We start from the raw sequence: 13,669 nt of genomic DNA, 5'->3' as shown, positions 1-13,669 counted from the left end.
ATTCCTTGAAGACAAGAAAAACGAAACAGTAATTTTCGCTAAAGGTAAAAATGTTAAAAGTTGATTCAACTAAATACAATTCCCTTAAAGGTATTGGATACCTAACGCTCATTTCATTATGAATAACAGGAGCAAATGAGAGCTGAGTATTTAACTGAAAGGAGATGAACCTGTCGAAGAGTCAAAGAAGCAATAGTTGTTGAGAAGGCTCCAGAAGGATTTTGATCTCCTATATGCATTACTTTTATTAGATATTAGTAATTTTTCCTTTTTCTTTTGAACATCTCTCAGAAATTGGATTTATGAGAAATAAAATATTTGGTTTTGATATTTTATGATGTTCTAAGAAAGGTACCTATTTCAACTTATGACCATTAAAAACTGAACGATTCAATTAGTCATTCTAATCTAGTCAGACAACTAGGATGAACATGAAATTCAAAAGAATAAACATGGTTCAAACGAACTGATCTGACAAGATCTCTTATGACGAAACATAGGTCAATTAGTCACTAAAACCTATGTTGGACATAAGATAATGGTTAACGGGCTTAGAATTAACTAAGTGCTCGAATTCAGGAGAAATTTTAGAAACTTAACCTAAATCTAGTCATGAATCAAGATGACTAAAAATATTGATAAGATCAATAGTCTAAGTCATAACAAGTCTTCCAAAACGATAGTGTCTAAATACAAGCTGCATACCCACAAGAAACCTAAAAGTGTTATAGAAATTGAAAGAATACCATACGAATATGGATTTTAGAAAGATTTCCAAGAGTTAATTCATATTTGGCCCCCTACTTTGTGACTAGCTTCAAATATGGCCCCAAAATTTCTGTAAATTTAAATATGGCCCCCTATTTTTAAGTTAATGCCCTAACTACCCTTCCTTTAAATCCTTTTTCAAAATTAAAAATAAAAATAAAATCTTAATTCCACCTCATTTCCCTCTCCACCACACATCTCTCTCCATGTCAACTCTCTCTCTCTCCACATCACCTCTCTCTCTCTCCACATCACCTCTCTTTCCAACTCACCTTTCTCTCTCTCTCCAACTCACCCCTCTCTCTCTTTCCAACTCACCTTCATCTTCTCCGATTAAAGTCGCCGGGGGTTTCCCTTCGCCGGAGCCGTGAACAGACCGATCTGGTCTGTTCACGGCTCCGGCGAAGGGAAACCCCATTCGCTGGAGTTTTTAGAGAGAGAGGGAGATGAGAGGAAAAAAATATTTTTTTTTAGAGGTCGCCGGCCGGCGACTTTAATCAGAAGATGAAGGTGAGTTGGATAGAGAGAGGAGTGAGTTGGTGAGAGAGAGAGGTGAGTTGGGAAGAGAGGTGATGTGGAGAGAGAGAGGTGAGTTGGGAAGAGAGGTGATGTGGAGAGAGAGAGAGTTGACATGGAGAGAGATGTGTAGTGGAGAGGGAAATGAGGTGGAATTAAGATTTTATTTTTATTTTTAATTTTGAAAAAGGATTTAAAGGAAGGGTAGTTAGGACAATTACATCAAAAAAGGGGGGTCATATTTGAATATACAGAATTTTGGCGGCCATATTTGAAGCTGGTCACAAAGTAGGGGGCCAAATAGGAATTAACTCGATTCCAAAATAGCCTTTCAATTATAGTCTGAGAACTTTGGACATAGTTTCTTCTTTTTCAAAAGAAGAAATATGGGGTTTTTCACTCACAAAATCGACACAAAATTAGATTGTTGCTCTCGATGGTGTCTTCTTTGAAAAGAGTTGTTTCAAGAAGACAAGTTGGAGAAAATATTCGAATATGATTCGAATCGAGCAACAAAAGAACACAATGGGAGTGCGAGAAACTCACCTAAACTTCTTAAGATGAGTTAAGAAGGTTCTACGATATTGTTCAGAAACCCCATTGAGTCTTCAGAAGACTCACATAAACTATAGCAGAACCAGACTCTGAAAATTGACTAAGAGTCAAGAGGATCGAAAGCAAGAGTTGGTATCTAAACATTCATAAAAGAAATTCAAGGGTTGATTTCTGAAAAGAATCGTTAGATTCTTGTTCGACAAAAGGGTAAGTGGGAGTGAAACAAGTTAGTTTCAAGTCCTGTATGTGAGACATGCTGGAATTGAGAAACAGCTAAGGAATCGACTCAATAGGACACCAGACGAGGGTAAATAAATAAATTTGGGGCTTCGAAATCTATAGAGTTATAGATTAATAGATGATAAAGACTCTTTCAAAAGAAGTTTTGAAGAAGTCCAACTAAAAATACTGTTAGAAGAGAGTTTCTACCCATCTCTCATGGATCACTGCTAAGCAAGAAATCAGAACTTGGAATTCTGATGAGCAAAAGCACACATGAGGCAATACTAATGTCACGAGACATAAGATCGATTATAAAGATGATCGATGTTTACCCGCACATCTAGAAATACATAAGTATTTGATGACGTCACCCATAAGATAACAGAGAAGTTCCTAGAATACTTGGAGTATCTAAGAAAGTATCTCTGAAAGTAAAAGTTGAAGAAAGTCATAAAAGAAATCTTCCGAAAATAAAGATAGGAATTTTTTAGGAAGGACAATCATGTGGAAAAGAAGTTTTTCACAGTGGGAGTCGTTACAAACTTTACTAGTAAAGAAAGAACATTTAGGACTTCTGAAGTGTTAGTTTCAGTTTAAGAAAACTGACATTATCGTAAAAGCTGACGAAGATGTTCTTCAGCATGATAATGACAAGCGAAGTTAAAACGAAAATGTGGATTAAATCCACAAAACTAAACTATCACCTCAGATCGAACATGGAAGAATTACGAATCTAAGGATTTAGGGTCATGAAAGACTGCCCTAAGAGACTTGTAAAACTGGGCACGTAAAGAGTTTACGTGGGGAACTCACTTTTACAAACTCTTGATATTCGAAATAAATTAAATTTATTTCGTCATCTAAATTTTGGTTTAGAATTTAGACAACAGTCCAAAATTAATGGAAAGTTCCAGGTAGGTTTATTAGATACGTGATCTAATGAAAGAAACCCCGCTATAAAATAACCCTAGTCCAGGACATCGATTGGACAACGATGACTTAAGAAGATTAGCATGAGTGATTGACAAGATAACGCTGTTTCTTTGGTTATAGGAATTGGGGAACTCAAGTCAACTTCATGGGTAAATAGGATACACTGAAACCCACCAAGTGAGAGTACTTGAAGAAGTTGAAGATATTAACGTCATAACTCTCATTTAGCAACTCAAAGAGATTCCTCAAAACATGAGTACTCGCTTGTTTTATGTAAGCAATGTCAAGCCTTGGTCCCGTCAAACACCGCCCCGTAACAAGAGGTTATAAAAACGGAGGCCGGGTAAGATAGGATAGACATAAAATTAAGTGGGAGTACAAGAATCGAATATGTCTTCCTAAAGAGAGTTGCATGGCCGTGCTCAAATGGATTAAAGTTTAATTATTTGATTTGACAGTTTGTCCTCCCGATCAAGAAAGTCTGATAAGGTATGACGTATCAGATGAGATATGAAAGACATGGGAATCGAGCATTGCACTTGTTTTAAGTATAAGTGGGAGACTGAAGGATATACGTCCTTGGAGTCTGAAGGTATATCCTTCTGAAGGGATGTCCTTCGACCAAGATGGCAATGCGTATGATTTGGATCATAGGATAATGATGACTTTAGTGGAAGATCAATCAATCCGGTTCAATCAGGAGTCGAAATGCTTAGCTAGAAGTCGCTTACGATTGTTGGATCACTTCGGTTACCCGTGGCTAACATAGACCGCATCCTACAACGGGTTACACATGCATTAGAATCGGTAACTTGAACAGTGAGAATAGACTGATGGGAACTTGTAAATATATGGATATGATCCAGTCTAAAAGATAGAAAGAATCAGGCTCGAAAGAGGAGTCTGAAAAAGGTAAAAACCCACTTTTAAGGGGCAAACAGGGATTCCCTTAAGGGGAGATCCCTGGCCGGCCAAGATAGAGGGTTGGGCCGGACAGAGCAAGCCCATTAAGGGCTGATTTGTCCATGCCTAGGGCGTTTTGCAGGGCTGGTTTCTTCTGGCCGACCTCCTAGTTAGGAGAATATTTGGTGGACCATCAAGGGCTCAGTTGTCCTGCTACCTTAAGTCGAGTTGACCCAGTAGACTTCAGGTCTGATCTTGACTCTTCAGACGTTAGTCAACGTCTGGACATTTTGTGCATCATCACACACCTTCACCTCATCTCTTTCTCACATGTGCACACCCGCGAGTCGGGTCACCGACTCGACCCTGGCTTCAGCTCTGGTTCTGGTTCTGGTTCAGATTCTGGTCGTGGTTCTGGTCATGGTCATGGTCCTCGTCTTGGTCCACCAGAGAAGTGCCTATTTCTGATTTTTTCCACCCACTACTCGTTAGTGGAAATAGTCGAAGTGCATGTGTATTGGCTAGTAGCTATCTACCATTAGATCAAAACGACCTAAAGTCGTACGATTAGTGAATCCAACTCTATACATAGGCCTACCTTCTAGAAAAATACACAGAAACAAACTCTATAATTTATAGTTCCTCTTTCTGTTTTCTTCTCAATCACTCTATCAAGATCAGCAGATCAAAAATGAAGCTTGCTTCTTCAATTTCTGATAAAGAATAGTTGAATCCTAAGGGACTTTGCTCAGATATTGCTAAGCAATACCGATTTTTTTGGTAGCAGGGACGTTTTAAGTCTTCAGAACAGTAAGTCTAACTCGTGCCTCTGTTCCACCATTATAGTTTCCTCATCTATTGCAGGTTCATTATCTCAGTTGGTTGGCTTACTGGTTTATAATAAACCATTGGAAAAGACTAGTTACTTCCTTAATTTACTGATTCCTTGCTCAATTATATTTCTCTGTTGATTTACTGCTTTTAACTATATTTTGGGTAACATAATATATATACCCATATATGGAAGGTAAAATTTATATGTTCGCAGTAAATCTTCTACTAATATGGACTAATTACAACTAATACTTGACCATTACCACACCTTGTGAAAAGGGAAGTACCCTCTTTAGTATTTGAGTTTAACCGAGAGAGAGAGAGAGAGAGAGAGAGAGAGAGAGAGAGAGAGAGAGAGAGAGAGAGAGAGAGAGAGAGAGAGAGAGAGAGAGAGAGAGTGAGATCGAGCTTGGTCGAGTGAGGGAGAGAGGAGAGGTTTAGAGAAAATACTTTTCATTTGATTGATTTTATTGATATGTATAGATGAGTATTTATACAAGTTTTGATGTTTATCTAAAACTATTAGGTTTACATAGGGTTATATAGAAACATCTATTATACAAAACAGATACTTGTGACTAGGATAAAATAAATGTCCCTAGATGATGACTAGATTGCCACATAGATTTACGAGTGGGACAACCTTGCAGATTTACCAATTCGTATTCCTTACTCTCTATTAGGTCTCTCTTTCTTCTTCAGACGAACCACCAAAAGCCCTCCTCTCTAATCTAGAATGATTCATTAAATTTCTTCTCTCTTAAGCATGATTCCTTTCATCTAAAATGATTACTTTCATTGAATATTTTATCACCATGATTCCTAAAAAACCTAAGTTCATTAGTTGATTTCTTTTATCTCCATGTCATCTAATATTGAGATTTACTACCTTTTAGGGTTTTCATTCAAACATTATTTTGGTGAGTTCATCTTAAACTGTGTTGGAAATGTTGGGAAAACAATTGCTTCAGTTGATTGAAGGTGTCTAATTTGATTTATCTTTAGTGGAAAATCTAATACTCCATTTGATTTCATACTCACTTGATATCCCTCTTTGAAACAATTAAGTTTTATTGATTTTTCTTTGTTCATTTTAAATCTATGATTAGAAAGATTGAAATCCCATTTATTTTTTCAAAACTATTCATTGTCTTCTCTTTTGGGTTTCCTGATTTCATGTAGACAGAGAGATAGAGTTAAAGAGATAGGGAGCCTCCCGTCTCTTGTGTGATTTGCAGAGACAAAGAGAAGGAAGAAGAAGCAAAAAAAATCAAATAATTTCGGTTACGCTCGGACCCCTTACATCTGGTATATCTAATTCAGGCGTTTGAACACTTTTTCCGGGCATTATAATAAATTAATTTGTTTCATTTTCATTGATTGCTGAGCCTAATCTGATTTTACCTCTTTCTACTTTTCCATATGTAGCTGATTGGTAAGTTAATATGTACTTCTTGGTGCTCCGGGATTAGCTTCTTTAGATGAAAAATTTTACCATTCCGTTTTTATTGTTAAGTTCATTATGACTTAGACATACTGCTGGTTAGAAATATCTTGGTTTTTTAATAGTTTGATTACATCGGAAGAGGTCATGGAAGGAATCGATCAAACTGGTTTGGCTGCTTCCATTATTAGTATTACTCAGACATTTGGCACACACTAAGTGTTTGATAAAATGCCTAACTAAACTCATACCATTATCCTCTTCTTTTGTTAGGGTTGGGAGATTAAGATTTACATTTCAAGATTTGATCAAGATTTAGAAAGCTTTTGCTCATGAAAAATTGAAAAGAACTTACCCGTGTTCAGAAAATAAGCCACATATACTTTTGTCATTAAAGATTTGAACTGAATAAGAAAACATGAGAAAGAAAACAATATTTTCTCATTATTTGAATGATGAATGTTTCCTTCGTAACACATTATCAAACTATATATGAGATGCCTTAAGAGTGTTGCAACCTTTCAAACCTATATGTAATGTTATATAGGGCATCCTACTTTGTAGAGCATTTAGAGTCTCCATCCTAGATCTTATAATTTTATCCCTTTGTTTGTGTTGTTTGAATTTATGTTCCTTCCCCTTAATTTTTCGTTATTTGTTACAAATCAAGCAAAATTATGGACTTTTTTGACGAGGTTGGTACGTCAACAGTTTCTAAAGAAAATCTAGGTAAAAGATTAGAATAAAATATATAGTCGCTTTATCATACATTTGGTGAGATATAGTTTGTACTTCAAACGTAGATATAAATATAATGATTCTCAAATTCAGGTACAAGAAAACTGAAAACTTGGTTCAATTATGTTGTTGTGTAATATGGAGACTGTGGTGCAATGGTGCTCAAGGTTGGTATGTCATTTCAAGGTGTTTGGAGGCTGTAAAGAGGGCTCTCAGTCTCTCACAAAACAGAAGGTGATGATACTTATCTATATACCCTCCATTACTAATCCCTAATTAACTTCTATGGTTTTCTTGGCTCACCCATTATCTTATACATCTCTAATTAGAGAAGCATCCTCTAACAGTCACTTTTATATTTGCTCCCACTCCCCTCAAATTCTAAACTCTCGTCTCCCCCAATTTCTATTTTCAATCTTCGGAAGGATAACGCCTCATTAATATCCTCATCAATGACTTCAATATTGAATGAATTATGACATCATGTGTTTGTATCTCTAATGTGTCACAACTTTTATGTTTTGTTATATAGATTTTGTAATTGATTTTTTGAACGATTTCATTTTAGACCTAAATTACATATTCACTTCTCTGACCATCTCAATGAGGTATTTAAATGGGGAATGGTTTCAGTTTTCCTATTTTATCAATAGGGCTTTTATTCTGAGTTTATTTGTTTTAGGATAACTGACCTAGGATAACTGAATAATACAGGGAGACAATCAATCTCTTCTATACACACTTAGAAGTTTTCCGTACAAGTGAAGGCAAATCCTTGCCAGCTTAGCTATAGATCGCCACGACAAGGAAATAAAGTTAGTTCTAGCTGCGGAGAACAAGTTATGTCATGCTGAAGCTGAGCACAAGGTTTCCAAGTATTGTGAATTTACATAAGCTTGATATGGACATTGGACGGACTGATTCGTGCAACAAAGCAGGTTCTAAAGCTTGTCACGAGAAATTGCGAAGCGACTAGATGAACGAGAGGTGTGCTGTTTCTTAGACAAATTTGAATTCAATTTCAGTAATGTACTAGAGTTTTCAGACCCTTAGAGCAGAATCATGGTTTATGCAGTTTTGCTATGTTTTCTTAGACAAATCGAGTCAATTTAGAAGTATTTCGACTGAAAAGTGTGTCTATGCTTTGTGCAGGTTCGCAAAATTGGGTTGTACATTGGAACCTGGGAGACCTGCCAGAACTGACAACTCTGCCATACTTAATGATGACAGCCGTGTTTTGAGTCAGCTAAGAAGTGAAACCGAGGAGCTTCAAAAGGAGATTAAAAATGGTATTCTCGGTGAAATCTCATGGCATGGCAGGGAAGTTAATCTTATCGAGCTTCTTACTAGGTAGGTAAGCTTTAGGGATATTATTTTAATCTTCAGCTTCTTACAGCCTAATACTGTCAAATTTATAGGAGAATTCAACTGACCTAGGATAACTGAATACTACAAGGAGACAATCAACCTCTTCTGTACACACTCAGAAGTTTTCCGTACAAGTGAAGGCAAGATTGAGAGGAAAATCCTTGCTAGCTTAGCTATAGATCGTCATGACAAGGAAATAAAATTAGTTCTAGCTGCGGAGAACACGTTACGTCATACTGAAGCTGAGCACAAGGTTTCCAAGTATTGTGAATTTACATAAGCTTGATATGGACAGTGGACGGATTAATTCTTGCAACAAAGCAGGTTCTAAAGCTTGTCATGAAAAATTGCGAAGCGACAAGATGAACGAGATGTGCATGTTCAAATGAATGTTGTTTAAAATCCTGGCCATACAATGGAATAAAAAACTTAACCACACCAACAACCAACAACCAATGACTGTTCACCCAAATCCTATTCTATCCCTCTTCATCTTCTTTACCTCTCCCCAACCCCAACGTCTCCCCCCTTCTCCAATTCAATTTTCATTGCCCTCATTGAGACCAACTTTCAATATTGGTCATTGTTGATTGTCATCCCTTTTTTTAATCTGTCTTGTTTGTAATTTTGTTCGCAATTTTTCGACCTTCCCATTTTCTTTGTATTTTCCAACCGATTCATCACCAACTCTAAATCTCTCAATCTCCTAAGGTGAACTCCCTTTTGTCTTTTACCTTCTTTTTTTATTTCTTTTCTACATTGTTTTCCTTTCTTCCCCTTATGATGTTGATTGTTTATTGTGACAAATTTTTTGGTCTAATATGTTATTTAGTTGTACGCTTTTATAGGGAAAGAACTTGAACTCAAACCATGTGGATTGTTCAACCGGTGAAGTTTTCAATATCATTAGAGTGAGAACTTCTTCACAATTATATTGATAAGAGGAAATTGGGCTGGAGACCCAATTTTTTGTTTTTTTTTGTCAAAAAGACAAGTTATCTTTTTTTCCTTCTAGGCACCATGAAAAGTTTGGAAATAGGCTTGAAGGACAATTATAAAAATCCCTTAATTTTGTATACCTGAATTGACCTCTGTGTAAAGGAAAATTTTAGAAACACCCTCAGATTTTCCAAAAACCCTCACATTTTATATAATCTTACTTCTTAGTTACTTATTTTGTTAGGGTTTGATTTTGCGAAGCTTTGCAAACTAGTTTGCAAACTGATTTGCAAACTGGTTTGCACTACTTTGCAAATTGGTTTGCAATCTGGTTTGCCTTGCAGAGCTTTGCAAACTGATTTGCAAACTGGTTTGCAATCTGGTTTGCCTTGCAAAGCTTTGCAAACTGGTTTGCAAACTGATTTGCAAACTGGTTTGCACTAGTTTGCAATCTGGTTTGCCTTGCAAACTAGTTTGCACTGCTTTGCAAATTGGTTTGCAAACTGGTTTGCAAACTAGTTTGCAATAAGGTCAGTTTTGTCTTTTCCCTATATTAGATAATTTACAAAAATGCCACAGGGAGCTGAAGCCCATAAAAAATTGTCCAATCCTTTTTAACCAAAGGCCAAAGTTTTTAGGGAGTTTTGGCCAAATTTCCCTATTGATAATGTTATCACGAATGAGGAGGATTGAGGGCCTTAGAGACATGTTCACATTTAGTCTAGTCTTGTTTGATTTAGATATAGACGAGATGAGGAGAATTGATTTTCCCTAAAATTATTAAGTTATGACTCCTAAAATTATTAAACACTTGAGTTGTTTTTTAATAACAAAACGGTAACTTTATATAAGTTTTACCTTTGAACTATGGATTCCCACCATTTCCCATCCTTCTTTGCCAATCAAGGGGGCCTACCAGGTTTTATCGTTTGCAGGTCTTCCGTATGAAACAAAAAAGAATTATCCGTATTCCAATTTTTTTTTCACTTCTCTGGTTCATGGATTCATTAATGGATAGTGGTTTTTAACTAAGAAAGTGTGGCCTTAGTTGGTGAGTATTGGGTTTTTTTTCTTTTGATGGATTTTTAGGTCGGTTTGGATTATTGTTGGTGTTATAGAAATGGAGGAATGTTTGAAGGCATATACAAAGAACTCGGTTTATGCCACCTTTGTTATCACTGACGTTTCCTCGGTGCATGAGTAAAAATACGATCTTGACATCTTCTCCAAATCCTTTTGATGTTCTCGGCTTTGTGTTTGATCATATTAAGTATATGATGTTTCAATATCTTTTCCGGTCTAAAACAAAGAAGCTAAAAGAAACATAACATTTATGATCAACTTTAAAACCTCTAGCAAACTTACTTCTTTCCCTTTCTAAAATAGAATCTAGAGTTTCTGAATCTTAGAGTTTCTGAATCTTAGAGCTGTCACTTCGTCCGCAACTTCGTTGTCTCCCTCGAATTTTGATAATGGTGAAACTTGTTGAACTACTTGTGGTTATATCACAATCACATGATGTTAAACATTGTAATCGATGGGCAGTTGATGAAGCCAAAATTTCGTTTCATATCAATCTTCTGTTTATGATTTGAGTCGGTTCATTTAAACTTTTTAATGATTAATTGATCTAATTCATTTTGGTAATTAGCCAAGACTATCTCAGATTTCTCAAGTTTTGATCAGATTCATAATCACAACCACTATTTGGTTTGCTATAGGATAATTAAGCTTCTTCTTGTTAATTAGAGTTTAAATTCATTATTTTTTGTATTCTTTTTAAATCTATGTCTTTTGGATGGATTGGTGTGTTCAAAAGTTTAAATTCTGTTTTTAGGTTCATTAATGAGTATGTTTACTCTTATAGTTTATATATGAAAATCACAATGAACTATTTTTCCATGAAACTGATCTACCTCGTATATTCCTTTAAGTTGTTGACTCGTGTTTGATATTAGCTTGAGATGTTAAAGCTTAAGGAAATTTTTTTATGGGAGGTGGTACTTCTAATGCAATGTTCATATCCAATGATCATTGGATATTTCTGACATAACGAACATGCATAATGCTTAGATGTTACACTAAAAATATGCAGGTAGTAACTTGAATCATTTTACAAATTTATATAATAAATTTGTGTTCCTATCTCGAGTCTCAATTTGGTGTTATTTGGAAAGGTATTGTTAATTGTCACAAACTTTTAGACGGAGTACTCCATTCTTGGGATTTTCCCGCGACTCACCATTATAATTCGACCTTCGTCTTAATTTTGGCATTTACTTTAAACCGTGGTCAAGTAATCTTCAAGCAGTGGTTTGTCAAACACATGAAGCTATGCTGCACTGATGAGTCATGTGTTCATTTTAATTTGATGTATTAATGTTTAGAAGTTACTGAATAATAGAATTGCAATGAGCTAACTATGTCAGTTTCTTATGAAATGATGGGCTAAAAAGGTTACCCTAAAAGGTCACCACCTGCAAGTATACGGGTGTCAAGTAATATCTCGGTAAGACCGAGGTCAATCCACGAAGATAGGGAGGTAATTAGGATATAGAGAGAGTCTAGACCACCGGATTAGGTGTCACTGACTAACTCAGACTAAAAACGGAAAGATGATAATTGGGTTTTTGAATTATTTATAGGAAATAAAGAAAACAAATAAAACTAATCTAAATTAGAGACAAGAGAAATTCGGAGACAAGAGTTGCAAGAAGAGTCGAGTGAAAAGGATACTTCGATCCACAAGATCGATAGTGACAAATACTAATTATCTATTAGCATGAAAAGTTAGTTAACTTCACTCACATTGACAATCCTAAGCATAATATCTCAAACTAAACACAATCGATCAAAAGTTACTAAGCATCGAATATCAAACTAATAACTCACTATCAAATGAGATGATAATGAACAAATATGACACTAAAAAGTATAATACGTCAAACTAAGAATAATCGATCAAAACTTACTAAGCATCGATTATCAAACTATATGTAAATAGGCGATTAAGATCAAGGCTTCTAATTTATAAAATTAGACAAAGTTAATCAAATTAACACCTATTATATAAAAGAGAAGGGAAAACGATGACTGGGATAAACATCCTTTTTTAATAAGGGATATTGTCTAGAGGTCCTTTTCAAATTTTAAAATATAATCCTTCGTAGAAATAAAGTTACCTATTTAAAAAATAATAATCCTTTCCTTCTTAGAAAAAAAAATTCTAATATAAGAAAAAAAGAAACAAAATAAATTTCAAAGGTTAAAAAAAGAAATTAAAATCTCTCTCTCTCTCAATAAAATAATAACTAATTTAAGAGAAAATAAACAAAAGAATAATAACTAATAAAAATCTCTCACTCAATAAAATATAACACTAAATTTCGTAACATTTGATTGATGCAAGTGTCCGTGCCCTAGGGCACGGGATATACCCTAGTTTAAAACAAATTATAAGTCATAAATCACATATCAAATCATGTTTCACGAGTATCCGACTACAAGAGTTAGCTAAACATGGTGAAACAATTAATTCACGGGAATAAGATAAAGAAAAACACGAGTTAAGGTTGAAATCCCCCTTTTCCGATATGGCGCGAGACTAGGATCATCTTTAAAATATGAATATGTATGTGCTGCCAATATCCCCTTAGCAATGTTTTGATTTCCCCTTAACAGTGCAAAAAAGGCGTCTCCTCAACAAAACCAGGATTCCCGTTAGCAACTAGACTCTTGTACTTCCTCTCAAACTAAAACCACCATGAAAACTTCACTAAGATTTCTCTCTCTAGAAATGTCACACAAAACCTCAATCAAATAACAAAAACATCAACGCAAAACGATCTCCACTAAAACCCTTAATGAGTCCGACCCAAATGATGGTCGGAACTACCCTAAATAGCTTCGGCTAAGTCTTGAAGATCCGGCCAAGAGATGAGATTCTGGCCAAAGCTTCAGCCCGAGTTGTAATCGAGTGCCGATCGAATCTTGAAGGTCACGTGTTGTTGAAGACCGAGCAACCCTTGTTCTTGAAGAACAACTTGAGTTACTAAATGTTGGTGAAGAAAGCTCTAGCTCTCAAACCTTGAAAATTGAATAGAGAAAGCAGGTCCCCCAAAAATCAGACTTTACTCTTTCTTTCTAACCCCAAAACCATTGACTTTTCTGAACATTTTGACCTGGTGTTTTAAAGAGGAAGCTCTCCTAAAATATCTACTTGTTCCTTCTCTTTTGGGCCTAACTTTGTGTTCCATTTAGAAACCAAGGGGTGCCTTCATCATTGTCTCTACATCCTCTTAATGTTAGAAAATACTAAAATGCATCTCGACTTCTTTCTTCCATAAATTTCCCATCCAAACTCCGATTGGACTTCCGTTTTCACCATTGGGTTCATTATTGACTCCACTTGTCATTTGACCTTTGATTTTGACTAAAATGACCAATATA

At 35.6% G+C, this 13,669-nt stretch overlaps 1 long non-coding RNA gene across 1 annotated transcript; it reads left to right on the top strand.

Annotated features, from left to right (window-relative positions):
- Positions 1-5,913: 5,913 nt before the first annotated feature.
- On the top strand, positions 5,914-9,267 carry LOC147557105 (uncharacterized). The gene is made up of 4 exons (XR_015233853.1): positions 5,914-6,039; positions 7,007-7,147; positions 7,628-7,900; positions 8,066-9,267. It is a non-coding gene; the product is annotated as an uncharacterized LOC147557105 (long non-coding RNA).
- Positions 9,268-13,669: the final 4,402 nt, after the last annotated feature.

The sequence above is a fragment of the Eschscholzia californica genome, unplaced genomic scaffold, assembly GCF_041429995.1.
Source record: "Eschscholzia californica isolate CP2 unplaced genomic scaffold, dmEscCali1.0.p SCAF_2, whole genome shotgun sequence".
NCBI classification, from domain to species: Eukaryota; Viridiplantae; Streptophyta; class Magnoliopsida; order Ranunculales; family Papaveraceae; genus Eschscholzia; species Eschscholzia californica.
This window is presented reverse-complemented; position numbering and strand designations above follow the sequence as displayed.